Raw genomic sequence first — 14,023 nt, 5'->3', positions numbered from 1 at the left:
AAAATTGGATGGTATCAATGGTAGAATTAGTCTTTTAAGACTAGTAAATTTTTCCCTTATTCTTCAGAAACTAATAACTTCTTCAAAAAAACTCGTATACTTAATGTTGCCATTATCATGCATTGATTATTTTCATCATCATTTTCACGAATTTTATTTCTTGGACAAGTTTTTCAAATTATGCATTATTTCCATTGTACAATTTATGATTATTTATATCACACGATACATTGCTGTTCGTATAAAGATAGAAAATTATTTCGTTTCTCAGCAGATGCTTATTTTTCACTTTACGTGAAAAGTCCTCTACCTGCATCATCTCTGCCGCTTCTAGCAAATTTCAAACAAAATCAAATCTTCGTCTTTCTCGTGGAAACTCGCCTCGAGTCAGGAGTTTCTTCCGCGATTTGCATATTCCTTGCGTACGAATTCGCGGCGAACCACACGAATCCGGTGACAAAATGTTGCAACGACACATCCACGATTTCTGACATCCAAGAATTTCCAATAAAAATATAAAGAAAAGACTTAAAATAATTGGAATTCATAAAATTATTGAAAATAATTCGATAATATATATACTTGATAAAAAGCTACTCGTCATCAACTTTGTAATTAATCAACTGTGTATAAGATGGATAACATAAATAGATAATACAGGAGGAAAAAGAACAAAGATTACGATCTAATAAAAAAGATCAAAAAATTAAGATAATTGTTGTATTTTAAAATATCAGTGACAAATATATGGATATCAAAGATAAAAAACTAAAAACACCTATCTGACAAAGATTCGTACAAATCAAATACGATCGACGATTAAAAGACAAACACAATTATTAAAAAGAATAAAACGTTCATCTGAATTAAAGAAAGTTAAATTAAAAAAAGAAAAAACGAACCGGATATAATTAGCATAACGGACAAGTTCTTTGCCGAGACCTCTCAGAATCTAAAATTTCATTACACAATTCTAAAACTTCCAATTAATTTTTAATAGAGAAACTTAAACGTAGCCGGAAACTAAATCAGATTCGCATCAACTTTCATCCCGCGAAGAAAGAGATGCGCGGGTGATCGAGAAAAGGTGTAATAACGAGAGCTAACTAGAATCAATCCAATCGCTCGAGCGAGCCAACTCTTCGAGTCATCAACGACCCACGAGCAAGTGTAATACGATTGTCCCACCATTTGTCAGAATCCACGCGATCCCGAGCGTGGCAATGAATTCTCTTTGTGTTGAAGGGCAACGAGACCGTTCGAATCAAGCTGGAATTTTAAAGGTATAAAACTTTCGCAATTATCGAACGTTCGGTATCCTTGAAAAGTTAGCCGAGTGCCTATCCAACGGTGAACGACGATCGCCGTCCTCCTCGCTACTTTTCTCCTCGTCTTTCTTCGCCAAGCTGGCAATCTTTTTGTTCACTGCTCCCCCTTTACCCCTTTCGCTTCTTGCCCGCTTTCCACCCCGGCCATTTCGACGAGCCAACGGATCGAGGAGGAAAGTGTCGGAATGCGCAATAAAGCGGCAAAGGATTGTCCACGCGTACAATAGCAATCGAAAGACAAAGGTTTTTCTATAAATCCTCCCAGTGACACGTGACGCGCGAGTATCCCCGATTTCGATTATTTCGTTCTTGGCCCTTGTGATTTTTACGTTTGTTCCTTTATCACGAAACTCGATACTCTTATGCCATTTTTTCCCGAGCGCAGTGTATTTGAAATAATTCCTTTTCTTTGGATAAATTTGCAAGAATAAATAAAACTTGTATGCATAGATTTTGTATATCAAACGGTTTTAATTAAAATAATATATATCGTTGTGAAATTTAATTCGACTATTTTTTATTTTAGTGATGAGAATTTGGATAAATACATTCAACGAGTGATAGGAGTTTATTTAAAATTTCTAATAAATCGATTTTAAATGAATGGAGTATGTATAATAGATTTCTCGGATTTAGTATGAACTGTTATATTAATAGTAAGACAATTAAATGTAAATGTTATATGTGAATATGTGATACCGTTTTAGGATAAAAATAATGAACAAATTCATGTTACGATATAATTGATCGTTTAATTAAGGAAAGAAAGGAAGAGAAAATAAAGAAAATAAAATATATAGAGATGCGACTGACTGATCAGTTTTCATTAAATAATTTAAACATTTCGTTAGTCTGGCAATTATATGATTTAAATAAAGACGAACGACGAAATAGTAGTTAAATTTATCTGATAATGACTTCGTAGTTAAATATTTATTAAAACTTTTCAGGATATTTAAGTCTATTTTTTAATTACAATTATTTAAGTCTTGCATTGTTGTCATTCAAGATTTCAATTAACAAATTTATTTACTCTGGAGCAAAGATCATAACGTTCATTCTAACTTCTTATTCAAAATGAAGTAAATTTTAAAACAAGTATATAAGCTGTATAAATCCTATCTTGATTCAATCTAATAATCAGTTGAATAATTATATAAAATATATTAACTAAGCATCTATTATCCTTAATTATTGAAATTATATGAAATAATGAAAAAGCTTAAGATGAAAATGTAACGAAATTAGCAGAAATAAAATTAGACTTTTCGACACAACTCATTTCATTAAAATATAAAATAACGTTTCGTAAAAATAGCTTCATCAAAATAATGAATATGATTTTGAATAGTATTCAAACAAAAGTAAAAAAAAATATATATATATCACAAAGAGAAAACAATGAATCAAAAAGGACAAGCAGCATTACGATATTAAAAAATTTATATCGGATATTATTTGCACAACGTATAGTAAAAATAATGCAAAGAGAATCTATTTCCATGGAAATATCGTGGCGCTCGCTAAATGAACTGATTGCTGCGAAATTAATGCATTCAATTGTACACAGCTTTGCAATTGCAACTTTTTTAATTATATTGAAAGCTGCTCGGTATGCTAAAATCTAACGTTGGAATAACGAACAAGAAGTCAAATTTGTAGACGAAAGAAGTTCTCTTTTTACGAAAGTAAATTCTTTTCTTGTTACATTTTACATACATTTACATAAAATTTGCATATATGTACATATTCTAAAGTTTCATTTGAAATTAATTGGAATCAACGTTCATCTCATTCAAGCGTTGTAAAAATTATACATTACTAACAATAATTTAAATAGTTTGATATTTGTTACAAACGTTAGCAATTATTATTCTCGATTATTTTTCAAATATATCCCGATCTAAATTTCAATTCCTTGCTGTCATTTGTGAAATCATTGAAAATATAATAATATGACAACACATACTTCTTTTTTCCCTATACTTACTGATCGCGTAGCGCAATCTCTCCGTTTCTCGATTATCAAAGAGAATCAACTAGAAATCAGCAAACCAATTGCAGTTATCCGCACGGTTACTCAGATCCGCGATAGAACGAAACGAGAGGAAGACGCGATTCAGGAAACAATATACAGTATCAGAGAATGCGATAGCATTCCCTGTATTGTTTTGCCAAAGAGTTGAATCCGCGTTTTAACGCGTTCGCTGTTAATACGCGAGTAATGCGGTCGCGAAACGATGTATTTCGATTTAATGCGATCTATTGGACGTATGTCGCCATTTGTCTCATTGATTTCGTCCTCCGAAATGGCGGAGAGGGCGCCTCCGTCAATTAGCGTGAAATCGCAAAAATCGTTGGACGGAATCGCGGCTAATTTCGTGGCCGACCGAATATCCCTCTGGCTTATTACACCAGGCCATTGTGCACCGTAATTGTTTTCGCGAATCGTTCCATTCTCTAATCGGATGCGGCCATCTCGTGTGTCGTTATCGCGGTGAACTTACGACCCGTTCTTCTTTTTTACCACCGTTGGTATGCGTGTGAAAGAGCATTGTTGTGGAGTGATTTATTTTGTACGGTCTACCCTTGGAGAATACCATACCACGGGTATATTTGCGAAACGAGTTTGTTACATATGGTATTTCGATGGTGGATGATAGAGATTTTCGTCCGTTGTAGATTGTTAGGCGATTGCGCGAGCGATAGCTAATCTGTTTTAATTAATCAGTATCTAAAATTTTCAATATCGTTTAATTTATAAGTTTTAATAATCGTGTGGAAATATCGGATTTTAAATTTGAATAGCATGCATGAAATGATTCGACATAGGATATTGTATTTCTTGTGAACGAATGATTTATTTCTATTTTTTGATGTGATTATTATGATGCAAAATGGAATTAAAAAATTGTTGTTTAAATGTTTTCTTTCTCTTTTTGCCACAGTTAGAATAACGTGCAGTGTTTTGTGCATTTAAGTTTTTTATTTTATGGACAAAAGAAGAAAATATATTTGTGTGAATGAATAATGAAATAAATCGATTGTTCACTATTTCACGATATAGGATCGCGTTGATCTTTTTCATCAAACTTTTAAAATATGCGCGATATAAATACATCTATTCGTGTTAAAAGAATTAAAATTGTAATTTTTAGTTTACTAATATTAATTTAACTGAAGATCGATACGATGTATTTTGCGATGTTGATGCAATTTGAATACTTTTGTGTCAAATATAATGAAAATTAATATAAATAACGAAAAAATTAATGAACAATTATCTTTCATACTTGAATATTTTTTGATTTCAGTCCTGAATAAAGTGATAAATACATTGGAAACCTCATACTATTCGTTGAGTAATTGTAGCAACAGGAATAAGACAAATTAGCTCTACGAGATTAGCTCGACATAGTCCTGCAAGATTAACGTTTACACGCAAGCGATTCAGTCGCAAATAGATACTATGAAATTGCAGCATTTATTATTCACCTAAGATATTTGTGTAAGAAAATTAATCAACTTTCTTTCATCAACTATCTTATTCATCCATTTTAAAAATTAATTTTGAATGTAGAATGATAATATATTATCGATGGGATATTGTCTGCAACGTTATGAATTTATCTACGTCATGTAATGAAAACAATAAATGAAAAATAATTATTTTACTTTAACTTTAAATAAGATAAAAGTAAATTGAGATCAAAATTTATTTTATTAACTAACATTAATTATCATTTGAAATCTATAACTAAATGAGAAATTGAGTTTTGATAAAAAAATTTTTTTCTAATAATTTTAACCTCTCTGCAATAACGATCCTTGTTTCCAAAACATCATCAATCCTTAACTAATCCACTCTCCGTTGCAAACGTTATCCCCTCGAGGAACGTTTCTTACAATTTCATTTGAGTTGAGAGAACGTAACGCTCTTAACGAAATCTCGCTTATCTGATTCCCAGAAAGTTTAGACGCAGCAAGAAAAACGTCACGAGGCGAGAAAATATCGTGCCATGCATCAACGCGGAACAAGGTGAATTCCGTAACTTAATTAAAAGATAATCAATTCGAGAAAACGTGGAAACGGACTACTTTGGGCACGGCTACTAAGGGGTAGATCAGGGAAACGCATAGTTTTCGAATCTTATTCGATAAATGCAATTACTTTCGGGATCGCGCTGGATTCCAGGAATAATTAAATTGCCAAATCAGTTTCAATTCAGTTCGTGCAGCGTTTCAAGCACGCGTTAAAACGATGATCTTGGAACACGACGAAATTTCACGATGTTCATTGTGCTTCACGTATTTCGTTTTGGTCCCTCGTGAAATAAATGAACTATACTTGAAACGAAAGGATCCCAAAAATTAATATCGAATGATACTTCCTTATTATGACAAATAATGATTATTAATAACAAATTGTATATTTTTTATTTTAGATGTTATACGTTATAGCGATATGTATACGTACAATGTATCGATGCATTCGTAGAATCTTTGGAGAATCGATTTTAGAGGCTAAAACAAAAATTGATATACAAAAATGTTAGTTGTCAAATTATAAGCACTTGAAGTTACACTGCTGTTGCACTCTATCTCGTTCCATCTAATTATTTCTAATTTTATAAATAAATTTCTATTAACATTCTTGTATATTAACTCTTGCGTTTATTTTGAGCTTTAAAATTCATCCAAAAGTGTATTAATATATTATACATAACACGGTAATTATATATATATATAATTACTATTATTATTATGTATGAATATTAATTAACAAAAGATATAATATACATCTTAATGTGTAAAATTTGAATGACAAAACAAAAGAATTTGTTTGTAGAGAAGACAAAATAGACAAAAATGTACAATTTATCATTCACTATTCCTATAAACTATTGATATCTCATACACTAATCTAATAATAGACATACTGGATTATCTCTAATTCACTAAAAGTCTTCAACGGTCATTCAAATGTCAATTCCCGAAACTGGAGCAAATTTTAATTCATCTCTACAACTTCCTGCCGTTCCTCTGTCACCTTTCCGTCAACGAATTTAACTCATCAATTTCTAGTTTCAAAGTTATCACATAATATTTTCAATTATTATTAAACCTCGTCGTAACTCGCCTTCAACTTCAAATTTGAATAAACAAATAAAACAAATTCGACATAAAAATCAAACACTTGTCGCGTTGCTCTCCTTCCTTCCCCCTAACGCGGCATATTTTTTTTTTATTCAATTTTTAAATAGGACACCGAGCAAGTGTTGTCACACACGAATAATTTCAATACGAAGCAGGACATCAAAGTGGAACATGAGGGGTGTGCAAGAGTATTTTCCACGTCGACGTCTCATCGACGGTGCCATTGAAAAGAAGAGACGAGCTTCGAGCAAGCTCTTGATTCCGCCGCGTGAAAAACACCGCTTTACGAGGCCCGTCCATCTCTGTCCGCGTGCGCGATTTGCGAATGGAAGTACGATAATGGCAAATTTTATGAGAAAGCCAGTCGATGTAGTTTAGGAGTAATCGACAGTTTCTGACTGACAATTTCCCTCTTGTAAAACGATTTTATATATATATATACCTCTGTCGTTTATCCTTCGAATTTATGAGAGAGTACGGTTTTCTTCTCTCTCTCTCTCTCTCTCTTCTTTTTCATATCGCTCCAAATCGTTCGAACAAATAGTTAACTTTTTACACTATTTATTTCTCTAGTAGAACATATTTATTCATTAAAAAAGTAACATATATATATTGTTTCGAATAAAGTGATATATCGTTGAAAGTGATTGCTTTATAAACGACTTGCAGCGAATTGGAGTAAGTTATTCCGGTAAGTGGTAATATAAAATGCATTAAACGTTACCTCGCTGTCGTATTTCTTGTGATCTTGCTTATCAATTCATGAATCTTTGTTCGAGGCAAGAAATATAAGGAAAGAAATATAACAATATTAAAAGAATTCGTAAAAAAGAAAACGCGATAAAGATTATTCTATCGAATATAAAGCGAGTCGAAATATATTACAAATTGTTGGGTTTAAATCAAATCATTAAGTTTTAAACATGAAAAGGTTTGTTGAAAAAGGGGAAAATTTCAATTGATGTTGCAAATAAAATCACACCTTTCACATCGTGCACGCAGAAAAGAGTTCACTAGAAATCGTTGCGAAACGATATGGGAAAGCTTCATAAAAATCCGCGGAAAGAGGATTTTATATAGGGCAGCCCGAAGGAAACTTGGGAAAAAATAAAGATGACTTCGACTGCGCTCCCGTGAAATTGAGTTTTGCACACTGAGAACTGAGAAACACGAGTTCCACGTGCATATATATGTATATAAACGCGTTTACAAATTTCACTTGCAACACGTTTCTATTTATTTACGTTTTGTTGCTTTCACGCAGGAAACTCGTATCAAGATAATTCTACGTGTTCCATTAAACGTTATAAATTTTCCTTTTATATGTTTTCCTTTATAACTGATGTATACATCGTTGTAAAAATATGTAACACGTGTTATAAAATATCGATTGACAAGTTGTAAACCTGTTTGACAATATAATATACATACGTACTTTTATATTGAAAGACTTTTTATTAAATTTAATATTTCTTTTTAAATTTAGTATTTTAGATGAAAATATATAAAATATATTAAAGTATACAAAGATGTTTAATATAATTCTTAATATGTATGTAATATTATATTATATTGATTTATTAATTCTCTAAGGTCAATTAAAGAATCGTAACATTTTTAAATATTAATATATTCAAGAAGAAATTTCACAAAAACTAAGTATTCAATTGTTATTTCTTGTAAGACTCTCCAAAGATTCTAAGCTATTAGTTATAAAATATTTGATATAAATTTAAAGAATAAAAGATATAAATTTGGCTTCACATAAGTGAAAGTATTTGCCAAAGATATAATTTTTTTTCTATTCAAAGTGTATATTAATGATGTATTCATGTACAAATTTCGAAGAAAAGGAAAGAAAAGAATTAATTTTATCAGATTAAATAAACAGTAACAATAGTAAACCGATATCAATCGAATAAAAAGCTAACAACGAGGAACAGTGATAACTGATATCAACGCGTCCCTACATCGCACTTAAGCCGCCATCGCACCTCTTTCCTTTATCAGATGACCCAGTTTGCTAACTTTCTTCCTGGTACCACTAGACGTATCTCCGTAATAGATTTACCCAGACTAAGCTGTGGAGATAGCAGCAAGCCCATCTACGATAAGGGCTTGCCTGTTTTCTATTTAGACTGTCGATATTATATGCAACTGGCTATTTATGCTTACTATAAAATCAAGTCATATAATATTCTTCTCAGGTAAAAATATATCGTCATTAATGTGCATTAGTTCATGTATTTTAGAGCAGTTTTTTTATACCTCATATTAAATTTTTGATAAAAGGTATTTACGTTATTTATTTAAGTAATAATTTTAAATTTATGTAATAAATTTTTAGTAAAAAAAAAAAAAAAATAATCAACATATTTGAAGTAGCATTTCAGAAACTTTAGAAGAAGAATTTATATTCAATTAAGAATATAAAATGATAATCATTTCTAAGAAGAAAATTCTTTTATTCTATAATTATTCAAAGTCCATTTAAAATTTCTAATGTTATGTCTGACTAATCTAAAAAGAAATGTTAAAAATTTGAATTTATTCTTTCCTATAAGTGTACTTTTTTTCACAAATTGATACTATTGATTAGTTTCTGATTTGATTTGTTTTTCAAATAATACTTGCTAATATTTTATATTCGATTTTCATAAAAGATCATTGTAAAAACTTATATATACAGAATTTTTTTATACATAAAATTTAGAGAACTTTGTATTCATAGCATATGATAGAGACAAACCTTAACAATAATTAAATAATCAACAATAATTGTAGATGTTAAAGAGACGATCAGTGACAAGGAAACGCATAAAACGTGAGAAAATATTAAATTATTTCGGATATCTATTAATTTCGGTTTGTCTTCTATACGAAAGTCAAATAGAATTAGATAATTTCGTTTTGTTGTACATTTCTCCTTGTTCGTTCAATTTGAGAAACGTAATTCGAAATGTAATTTAAGCGAAATATAATTTATCAAGTTTTAATCGAATTGTCAAAAAAAAAATATATATATAGGAATTTTGAATCTCGAGAAACAAATTTTTATTGCATCACGCTTATTCAAAAATCTTTATACGAAAGTGTTAATCATTTATAATATGATAACCAATATATATTTTATATTTTTCGTTTACAGCATCGTATTATCTTTAATTTATAATTGCCACATTGAAATAATATGAAATTATACCATATTTCCATTTTGCATCGATTGGACGATTAATTCTAACAAACATTGTTTCATCAAAGAATTGTTGAAACGAGATTAAAAAAGCGAAGAAACAATCTAACTACCCTTTACTATGTCATCGATACATGTGTATTATGATATATACAAAAAGTTCAATCGTTCATCGCAAAATTTATTTCTAAACCATTTGAAACACACCCACGATTAACGGACATGGGAAAAATATATTCTCTCGTCAAATTTACCTTTTCTCCCGACGAGGCTGAGCGTGAATTAACGAATTTCGGACACGCGGATCGTGATTGCGTACATTTTTTAAAAAGGTGCTATCGGATTAACGGGTCGACGCTTCATCCTAGCGCAGACAGACATTTCAGACCTGCCTTCGGACATTCGGGTGGAAATCAGCGATTCACCGTGCACAGACCATAAAACACGGTGCGCATCCTATAAAAATATCCGCAAAAAAGTGGCGTGACCGTCGACAGGCCCGCGCCATTTTATTTCCAACGATTTGCAGTTTACGGAACATTATCCGAGATTAATTCCGCGGTTGGTCACGTGCGTGTCATAACTCATTAATCTTCCTCTCATACTTTTGTTCCTTTTCGTCAAAAAATCCCCAGCAATACGATTTTGAGGGGTGAGAATGGTGATCTAACTGGAATTTTTCAAAGAAAATCTGATGGTAACAGGAATACCAATATTCAATTACATCGGATCGATTATTGTATCGTATAATTGATTAAATTTTATAAAAATCTGTTTGATTTTATACTATTCAAGTTTCGTTCGTGTGTTGCTTCGAAATTGGATATTTGATATCTTGACAAGGAAAGGTAAGGTAAATTTATTTATTTATTGAAACAGGCTACAGTTCTTGGAATACGTATCAGAATATAATAATAGCTCGTTGTCATATACGTTTATGATTCACTTTGTAACATTTCGAATAGGCATATTTATTTACATATTAGAACAGGCTAAAGTTCTTGGAATACGAGCAATAACGTATCAAAATATAATAATAGCTTGTTGTCGTATACGTTTATGATTCACTTTGTAACATTTCAAATAGGCATATTATATTAAATATATTTGTTATTAACGTGGAATAAAATTTACATATATATATCATGTTAATAATTAATAAAGCTAATCCAATTTATATTCTCTTTGGATTCATTTTTAATCAAAAGAATCTCAATACTTTGTACTAGTTTTATAAAGATATGATAAAAATTACGAAGAAAATGAAATTCGAAATTCATTGTTTGGGGAAAAACAATAATCTGCTTGCGAGAATTTTACTATTGGATTCAAAAATTTAATCGAATATTTCGTTATTAGTTGAAACAATTGAAAAATTAAAATTAAAACGTAAATATAAACATTCGTATTTTTTTTAACGATGCAAAAAGAGAGAAATTGATTATTGGTGATCATTGATGTATGAGCTTGGTCAATGAACCCATAACCTTTTCTAAGCGTTATTTAAATAAAAAATTATACATGACAAAGCTAATCGCGACAGTGGAAGCAACGCGTTTTACGAATGAACGAACGGATTCCCATGATACAAATTCCACTCTCTGTACGTGTACATGACTTATTAATCCCTTTGCGACCCCCCAAACAAGAGATACCGTGATGCATTTTAATTAAACGCAATCTGCACGCCATGAAATCGACTACAGTATGGATGAACGATCGTGAAAGCTTTGCGAAAAATAATTCAAAAGTATCATTGAATGGAACAACCATTCAAGAACATTCGTCATAGATCCTTGGATCGATCTCTAAATATTCTTTCTAATATATTTCGTGATAAAATAAGAATATAATTAAAATAACAATTAATTCCTTATAAAAATTTACAAAGATCTTCGATGAAAAATCATTTTTTAAATAAAAAAAAATATAAATCAAATTTGAAAAAGTAAATCTGAAACAGCAAATTAAAAAATTACTTATTAAAATCAGGATATACAGTAACGGAGTGCATAACAAAGTCTAAAATGTATGGAAACATTGCTTATAACTGGAAATTAATTTAACTGAAAGTAATTTCAAGCATTTTCCTTTGGAAAAACTTCAATATATGTCTGTAATATATTCAACGAAATATATTCATAATTAAAATACCTCGTTACAATCTCATTCACATTTTATAAATCCTATCCCCTCAAATTTCTTGATATAAAAATAACTTAAAAATCACATCAACTCCATTTAACACGATTATCCCCTTCACCTCGACATTCATTTTATATTATAAGATTGGGCACAATGCAATTTCGTACATGTTACTGGAAATTCGCTACCTTTACAAAATGATATTATACAATTTTACATTTTATTGTTAGACAGAATTCATTTTCAATCTATCCAATCCGAAATACCAAATACCGAAGTAAGAACCGAAAACGCGATACAAATTAATAGTTACAGAAGCCCGTAAACACATTGAAATTAATTATTTCACCGTGTACAAAATCATAAAGGCGAATATAACGATACGAAGTTGATCCACGGAAGAAGCCGTAACAAGGACGATTCGTAAGCACTGATGACTACGACACGGAATCGCGACGGTGTTTCGCGATGTGTCAATTAATACTCGTCGAGCAGACACGTTTAATTTGCGACCAGAGGTGGCGGGACATAATTCACTCGAGATGCTCGCACGCAACGGGACGGGGCAAACGAACAAGCCCGGAAACTCGAACAGGCTGAATGACGGGTGTTGGCGGCAGGTGGCGAGACTAATAGGACCTTTCTTAAGGTCGAGTTCAACCGGATTGGAATATGAAGCGGCACCTATTTGAATTAGAGGCTCGAGTTTGCTAATGGGGAAGCTACTTACGATTATTGCATCAGTTCGAACGTTTGAATATCGCCGCCATAAGCGTCCATTCGCTCGTGTAATTAAGGATAGAGACGAGGGATTTTCAATTCTGAATATGGATATGCATGCGGTGAAAAGTATTTGAACGAAAGTTGTCTCGAGAGAAAAATTTAAACCTAATCTAAAAGTATGGAGAGATTCTTTCAAATATTCTTGTAAAGAGTAATAACAATGTTTTTACCAGAAAAAGTCAAAATATTAGCAAAATTATGTAGATTATATTAATATCGTTTAATACATTTGTTGGTAAGTTCTGCAGTAAAAATATTATTAAATATTCAAAATTTAACTTTCAATTTCGCGAAATAAATTAATAATGAAATTGTATTTTAAAATTCATTTTGAAATAGACAAAGCTATCGATTTTACACTTTCAAATTTTACATTTTTTAAATTTTTCTTATAATGCAAAATTACAAGGCAACGCGATTATGTTACAAAGACAGACAGATCACGTACATGTATGCAAACTTTGTGTCACATTTTTTCGTACAGCTTGGATACTGTATACCGTTTCGATCTAGAAACTATGCGACAAAGTAAGATGAAACAAGTACTTTGTACTATTTAAGTAGGAAAAGCTTAGCTTATATGGCTTTTGTACCGGACCGGTTTTGAAGGTTAAAAGAAACTTCATGGAGTGGTGTCTCGTAAAAACGGTCCATAAAAGTGGTGCTATCGTTGCGGAGTGCGTCTGTAACTGACGTGAAGGTCCAGTCTGGTGCAAAAATATATTTTACCCATGCCATGCCAGCGCAACATGTCTCTGCAATACATTATATTGCGTTACGTGTTCTCAGACATCAAAATGACATTTTTATTCGCATTTATCAAATCCCCCGTTAAAAACACGACGGATTAAAAGTTATTTATTCTCGTATATAAAACAATAACAACGACACATTGCGTAATCATGAAAGCGATCCGTCGTTGAAGAACGTGGCTCTCCTCGAACGATTTATTTCCATGGTTTTATTATACTAATCGCAAGTAACGTTATTTAATAAAATCGTCCAATATTTATTTATTTGGTTTTATTGAAAATAATAACATTCGTTTCGAACCGTTATAAAATGTAATTCTACTTGATGATTGCTACTTTACATTCCTGATGTACGCGATTTCGTATGCAACAGTCTAATAGATACATCCCATTCAATATCCGAGGGGATCGATAATTCCAACGAAACTCCTTGCATCAATGGTAGGAAATAGACGTGTATAAGGTATGTATTTATCAAGAATCCTATGGCTTGTTGGTTCAAAGCTCATCAACGATACATATGTTAATTACCTAGGGCAAAAGCTGAAGCAACCACGTTCGACTGGCCGGCGTATTACACAATGTACGTTTGCAAAGCCGCATTGCATACCAAAATGACCAAAGATAATAACAAGCCAAAGTAAACTGATATCGATCATAGGTTA

Source organism: Apis cerana, linkage group LG6 (genome assembly GCF_029169275.1).
Source record: "Apis cerana isolate GH-2021 linkage group LG6, AcerK_1.0, whole genome shotgun sequence".
Lineage (NCBI taxonomy): Eukaryota > Metazoa > Arthropoda > Insecta > Hymenoptera > Apidae > Apis > Apis cerana.
Note: the sequence above shows the minus strand (reverse complement) of the source record.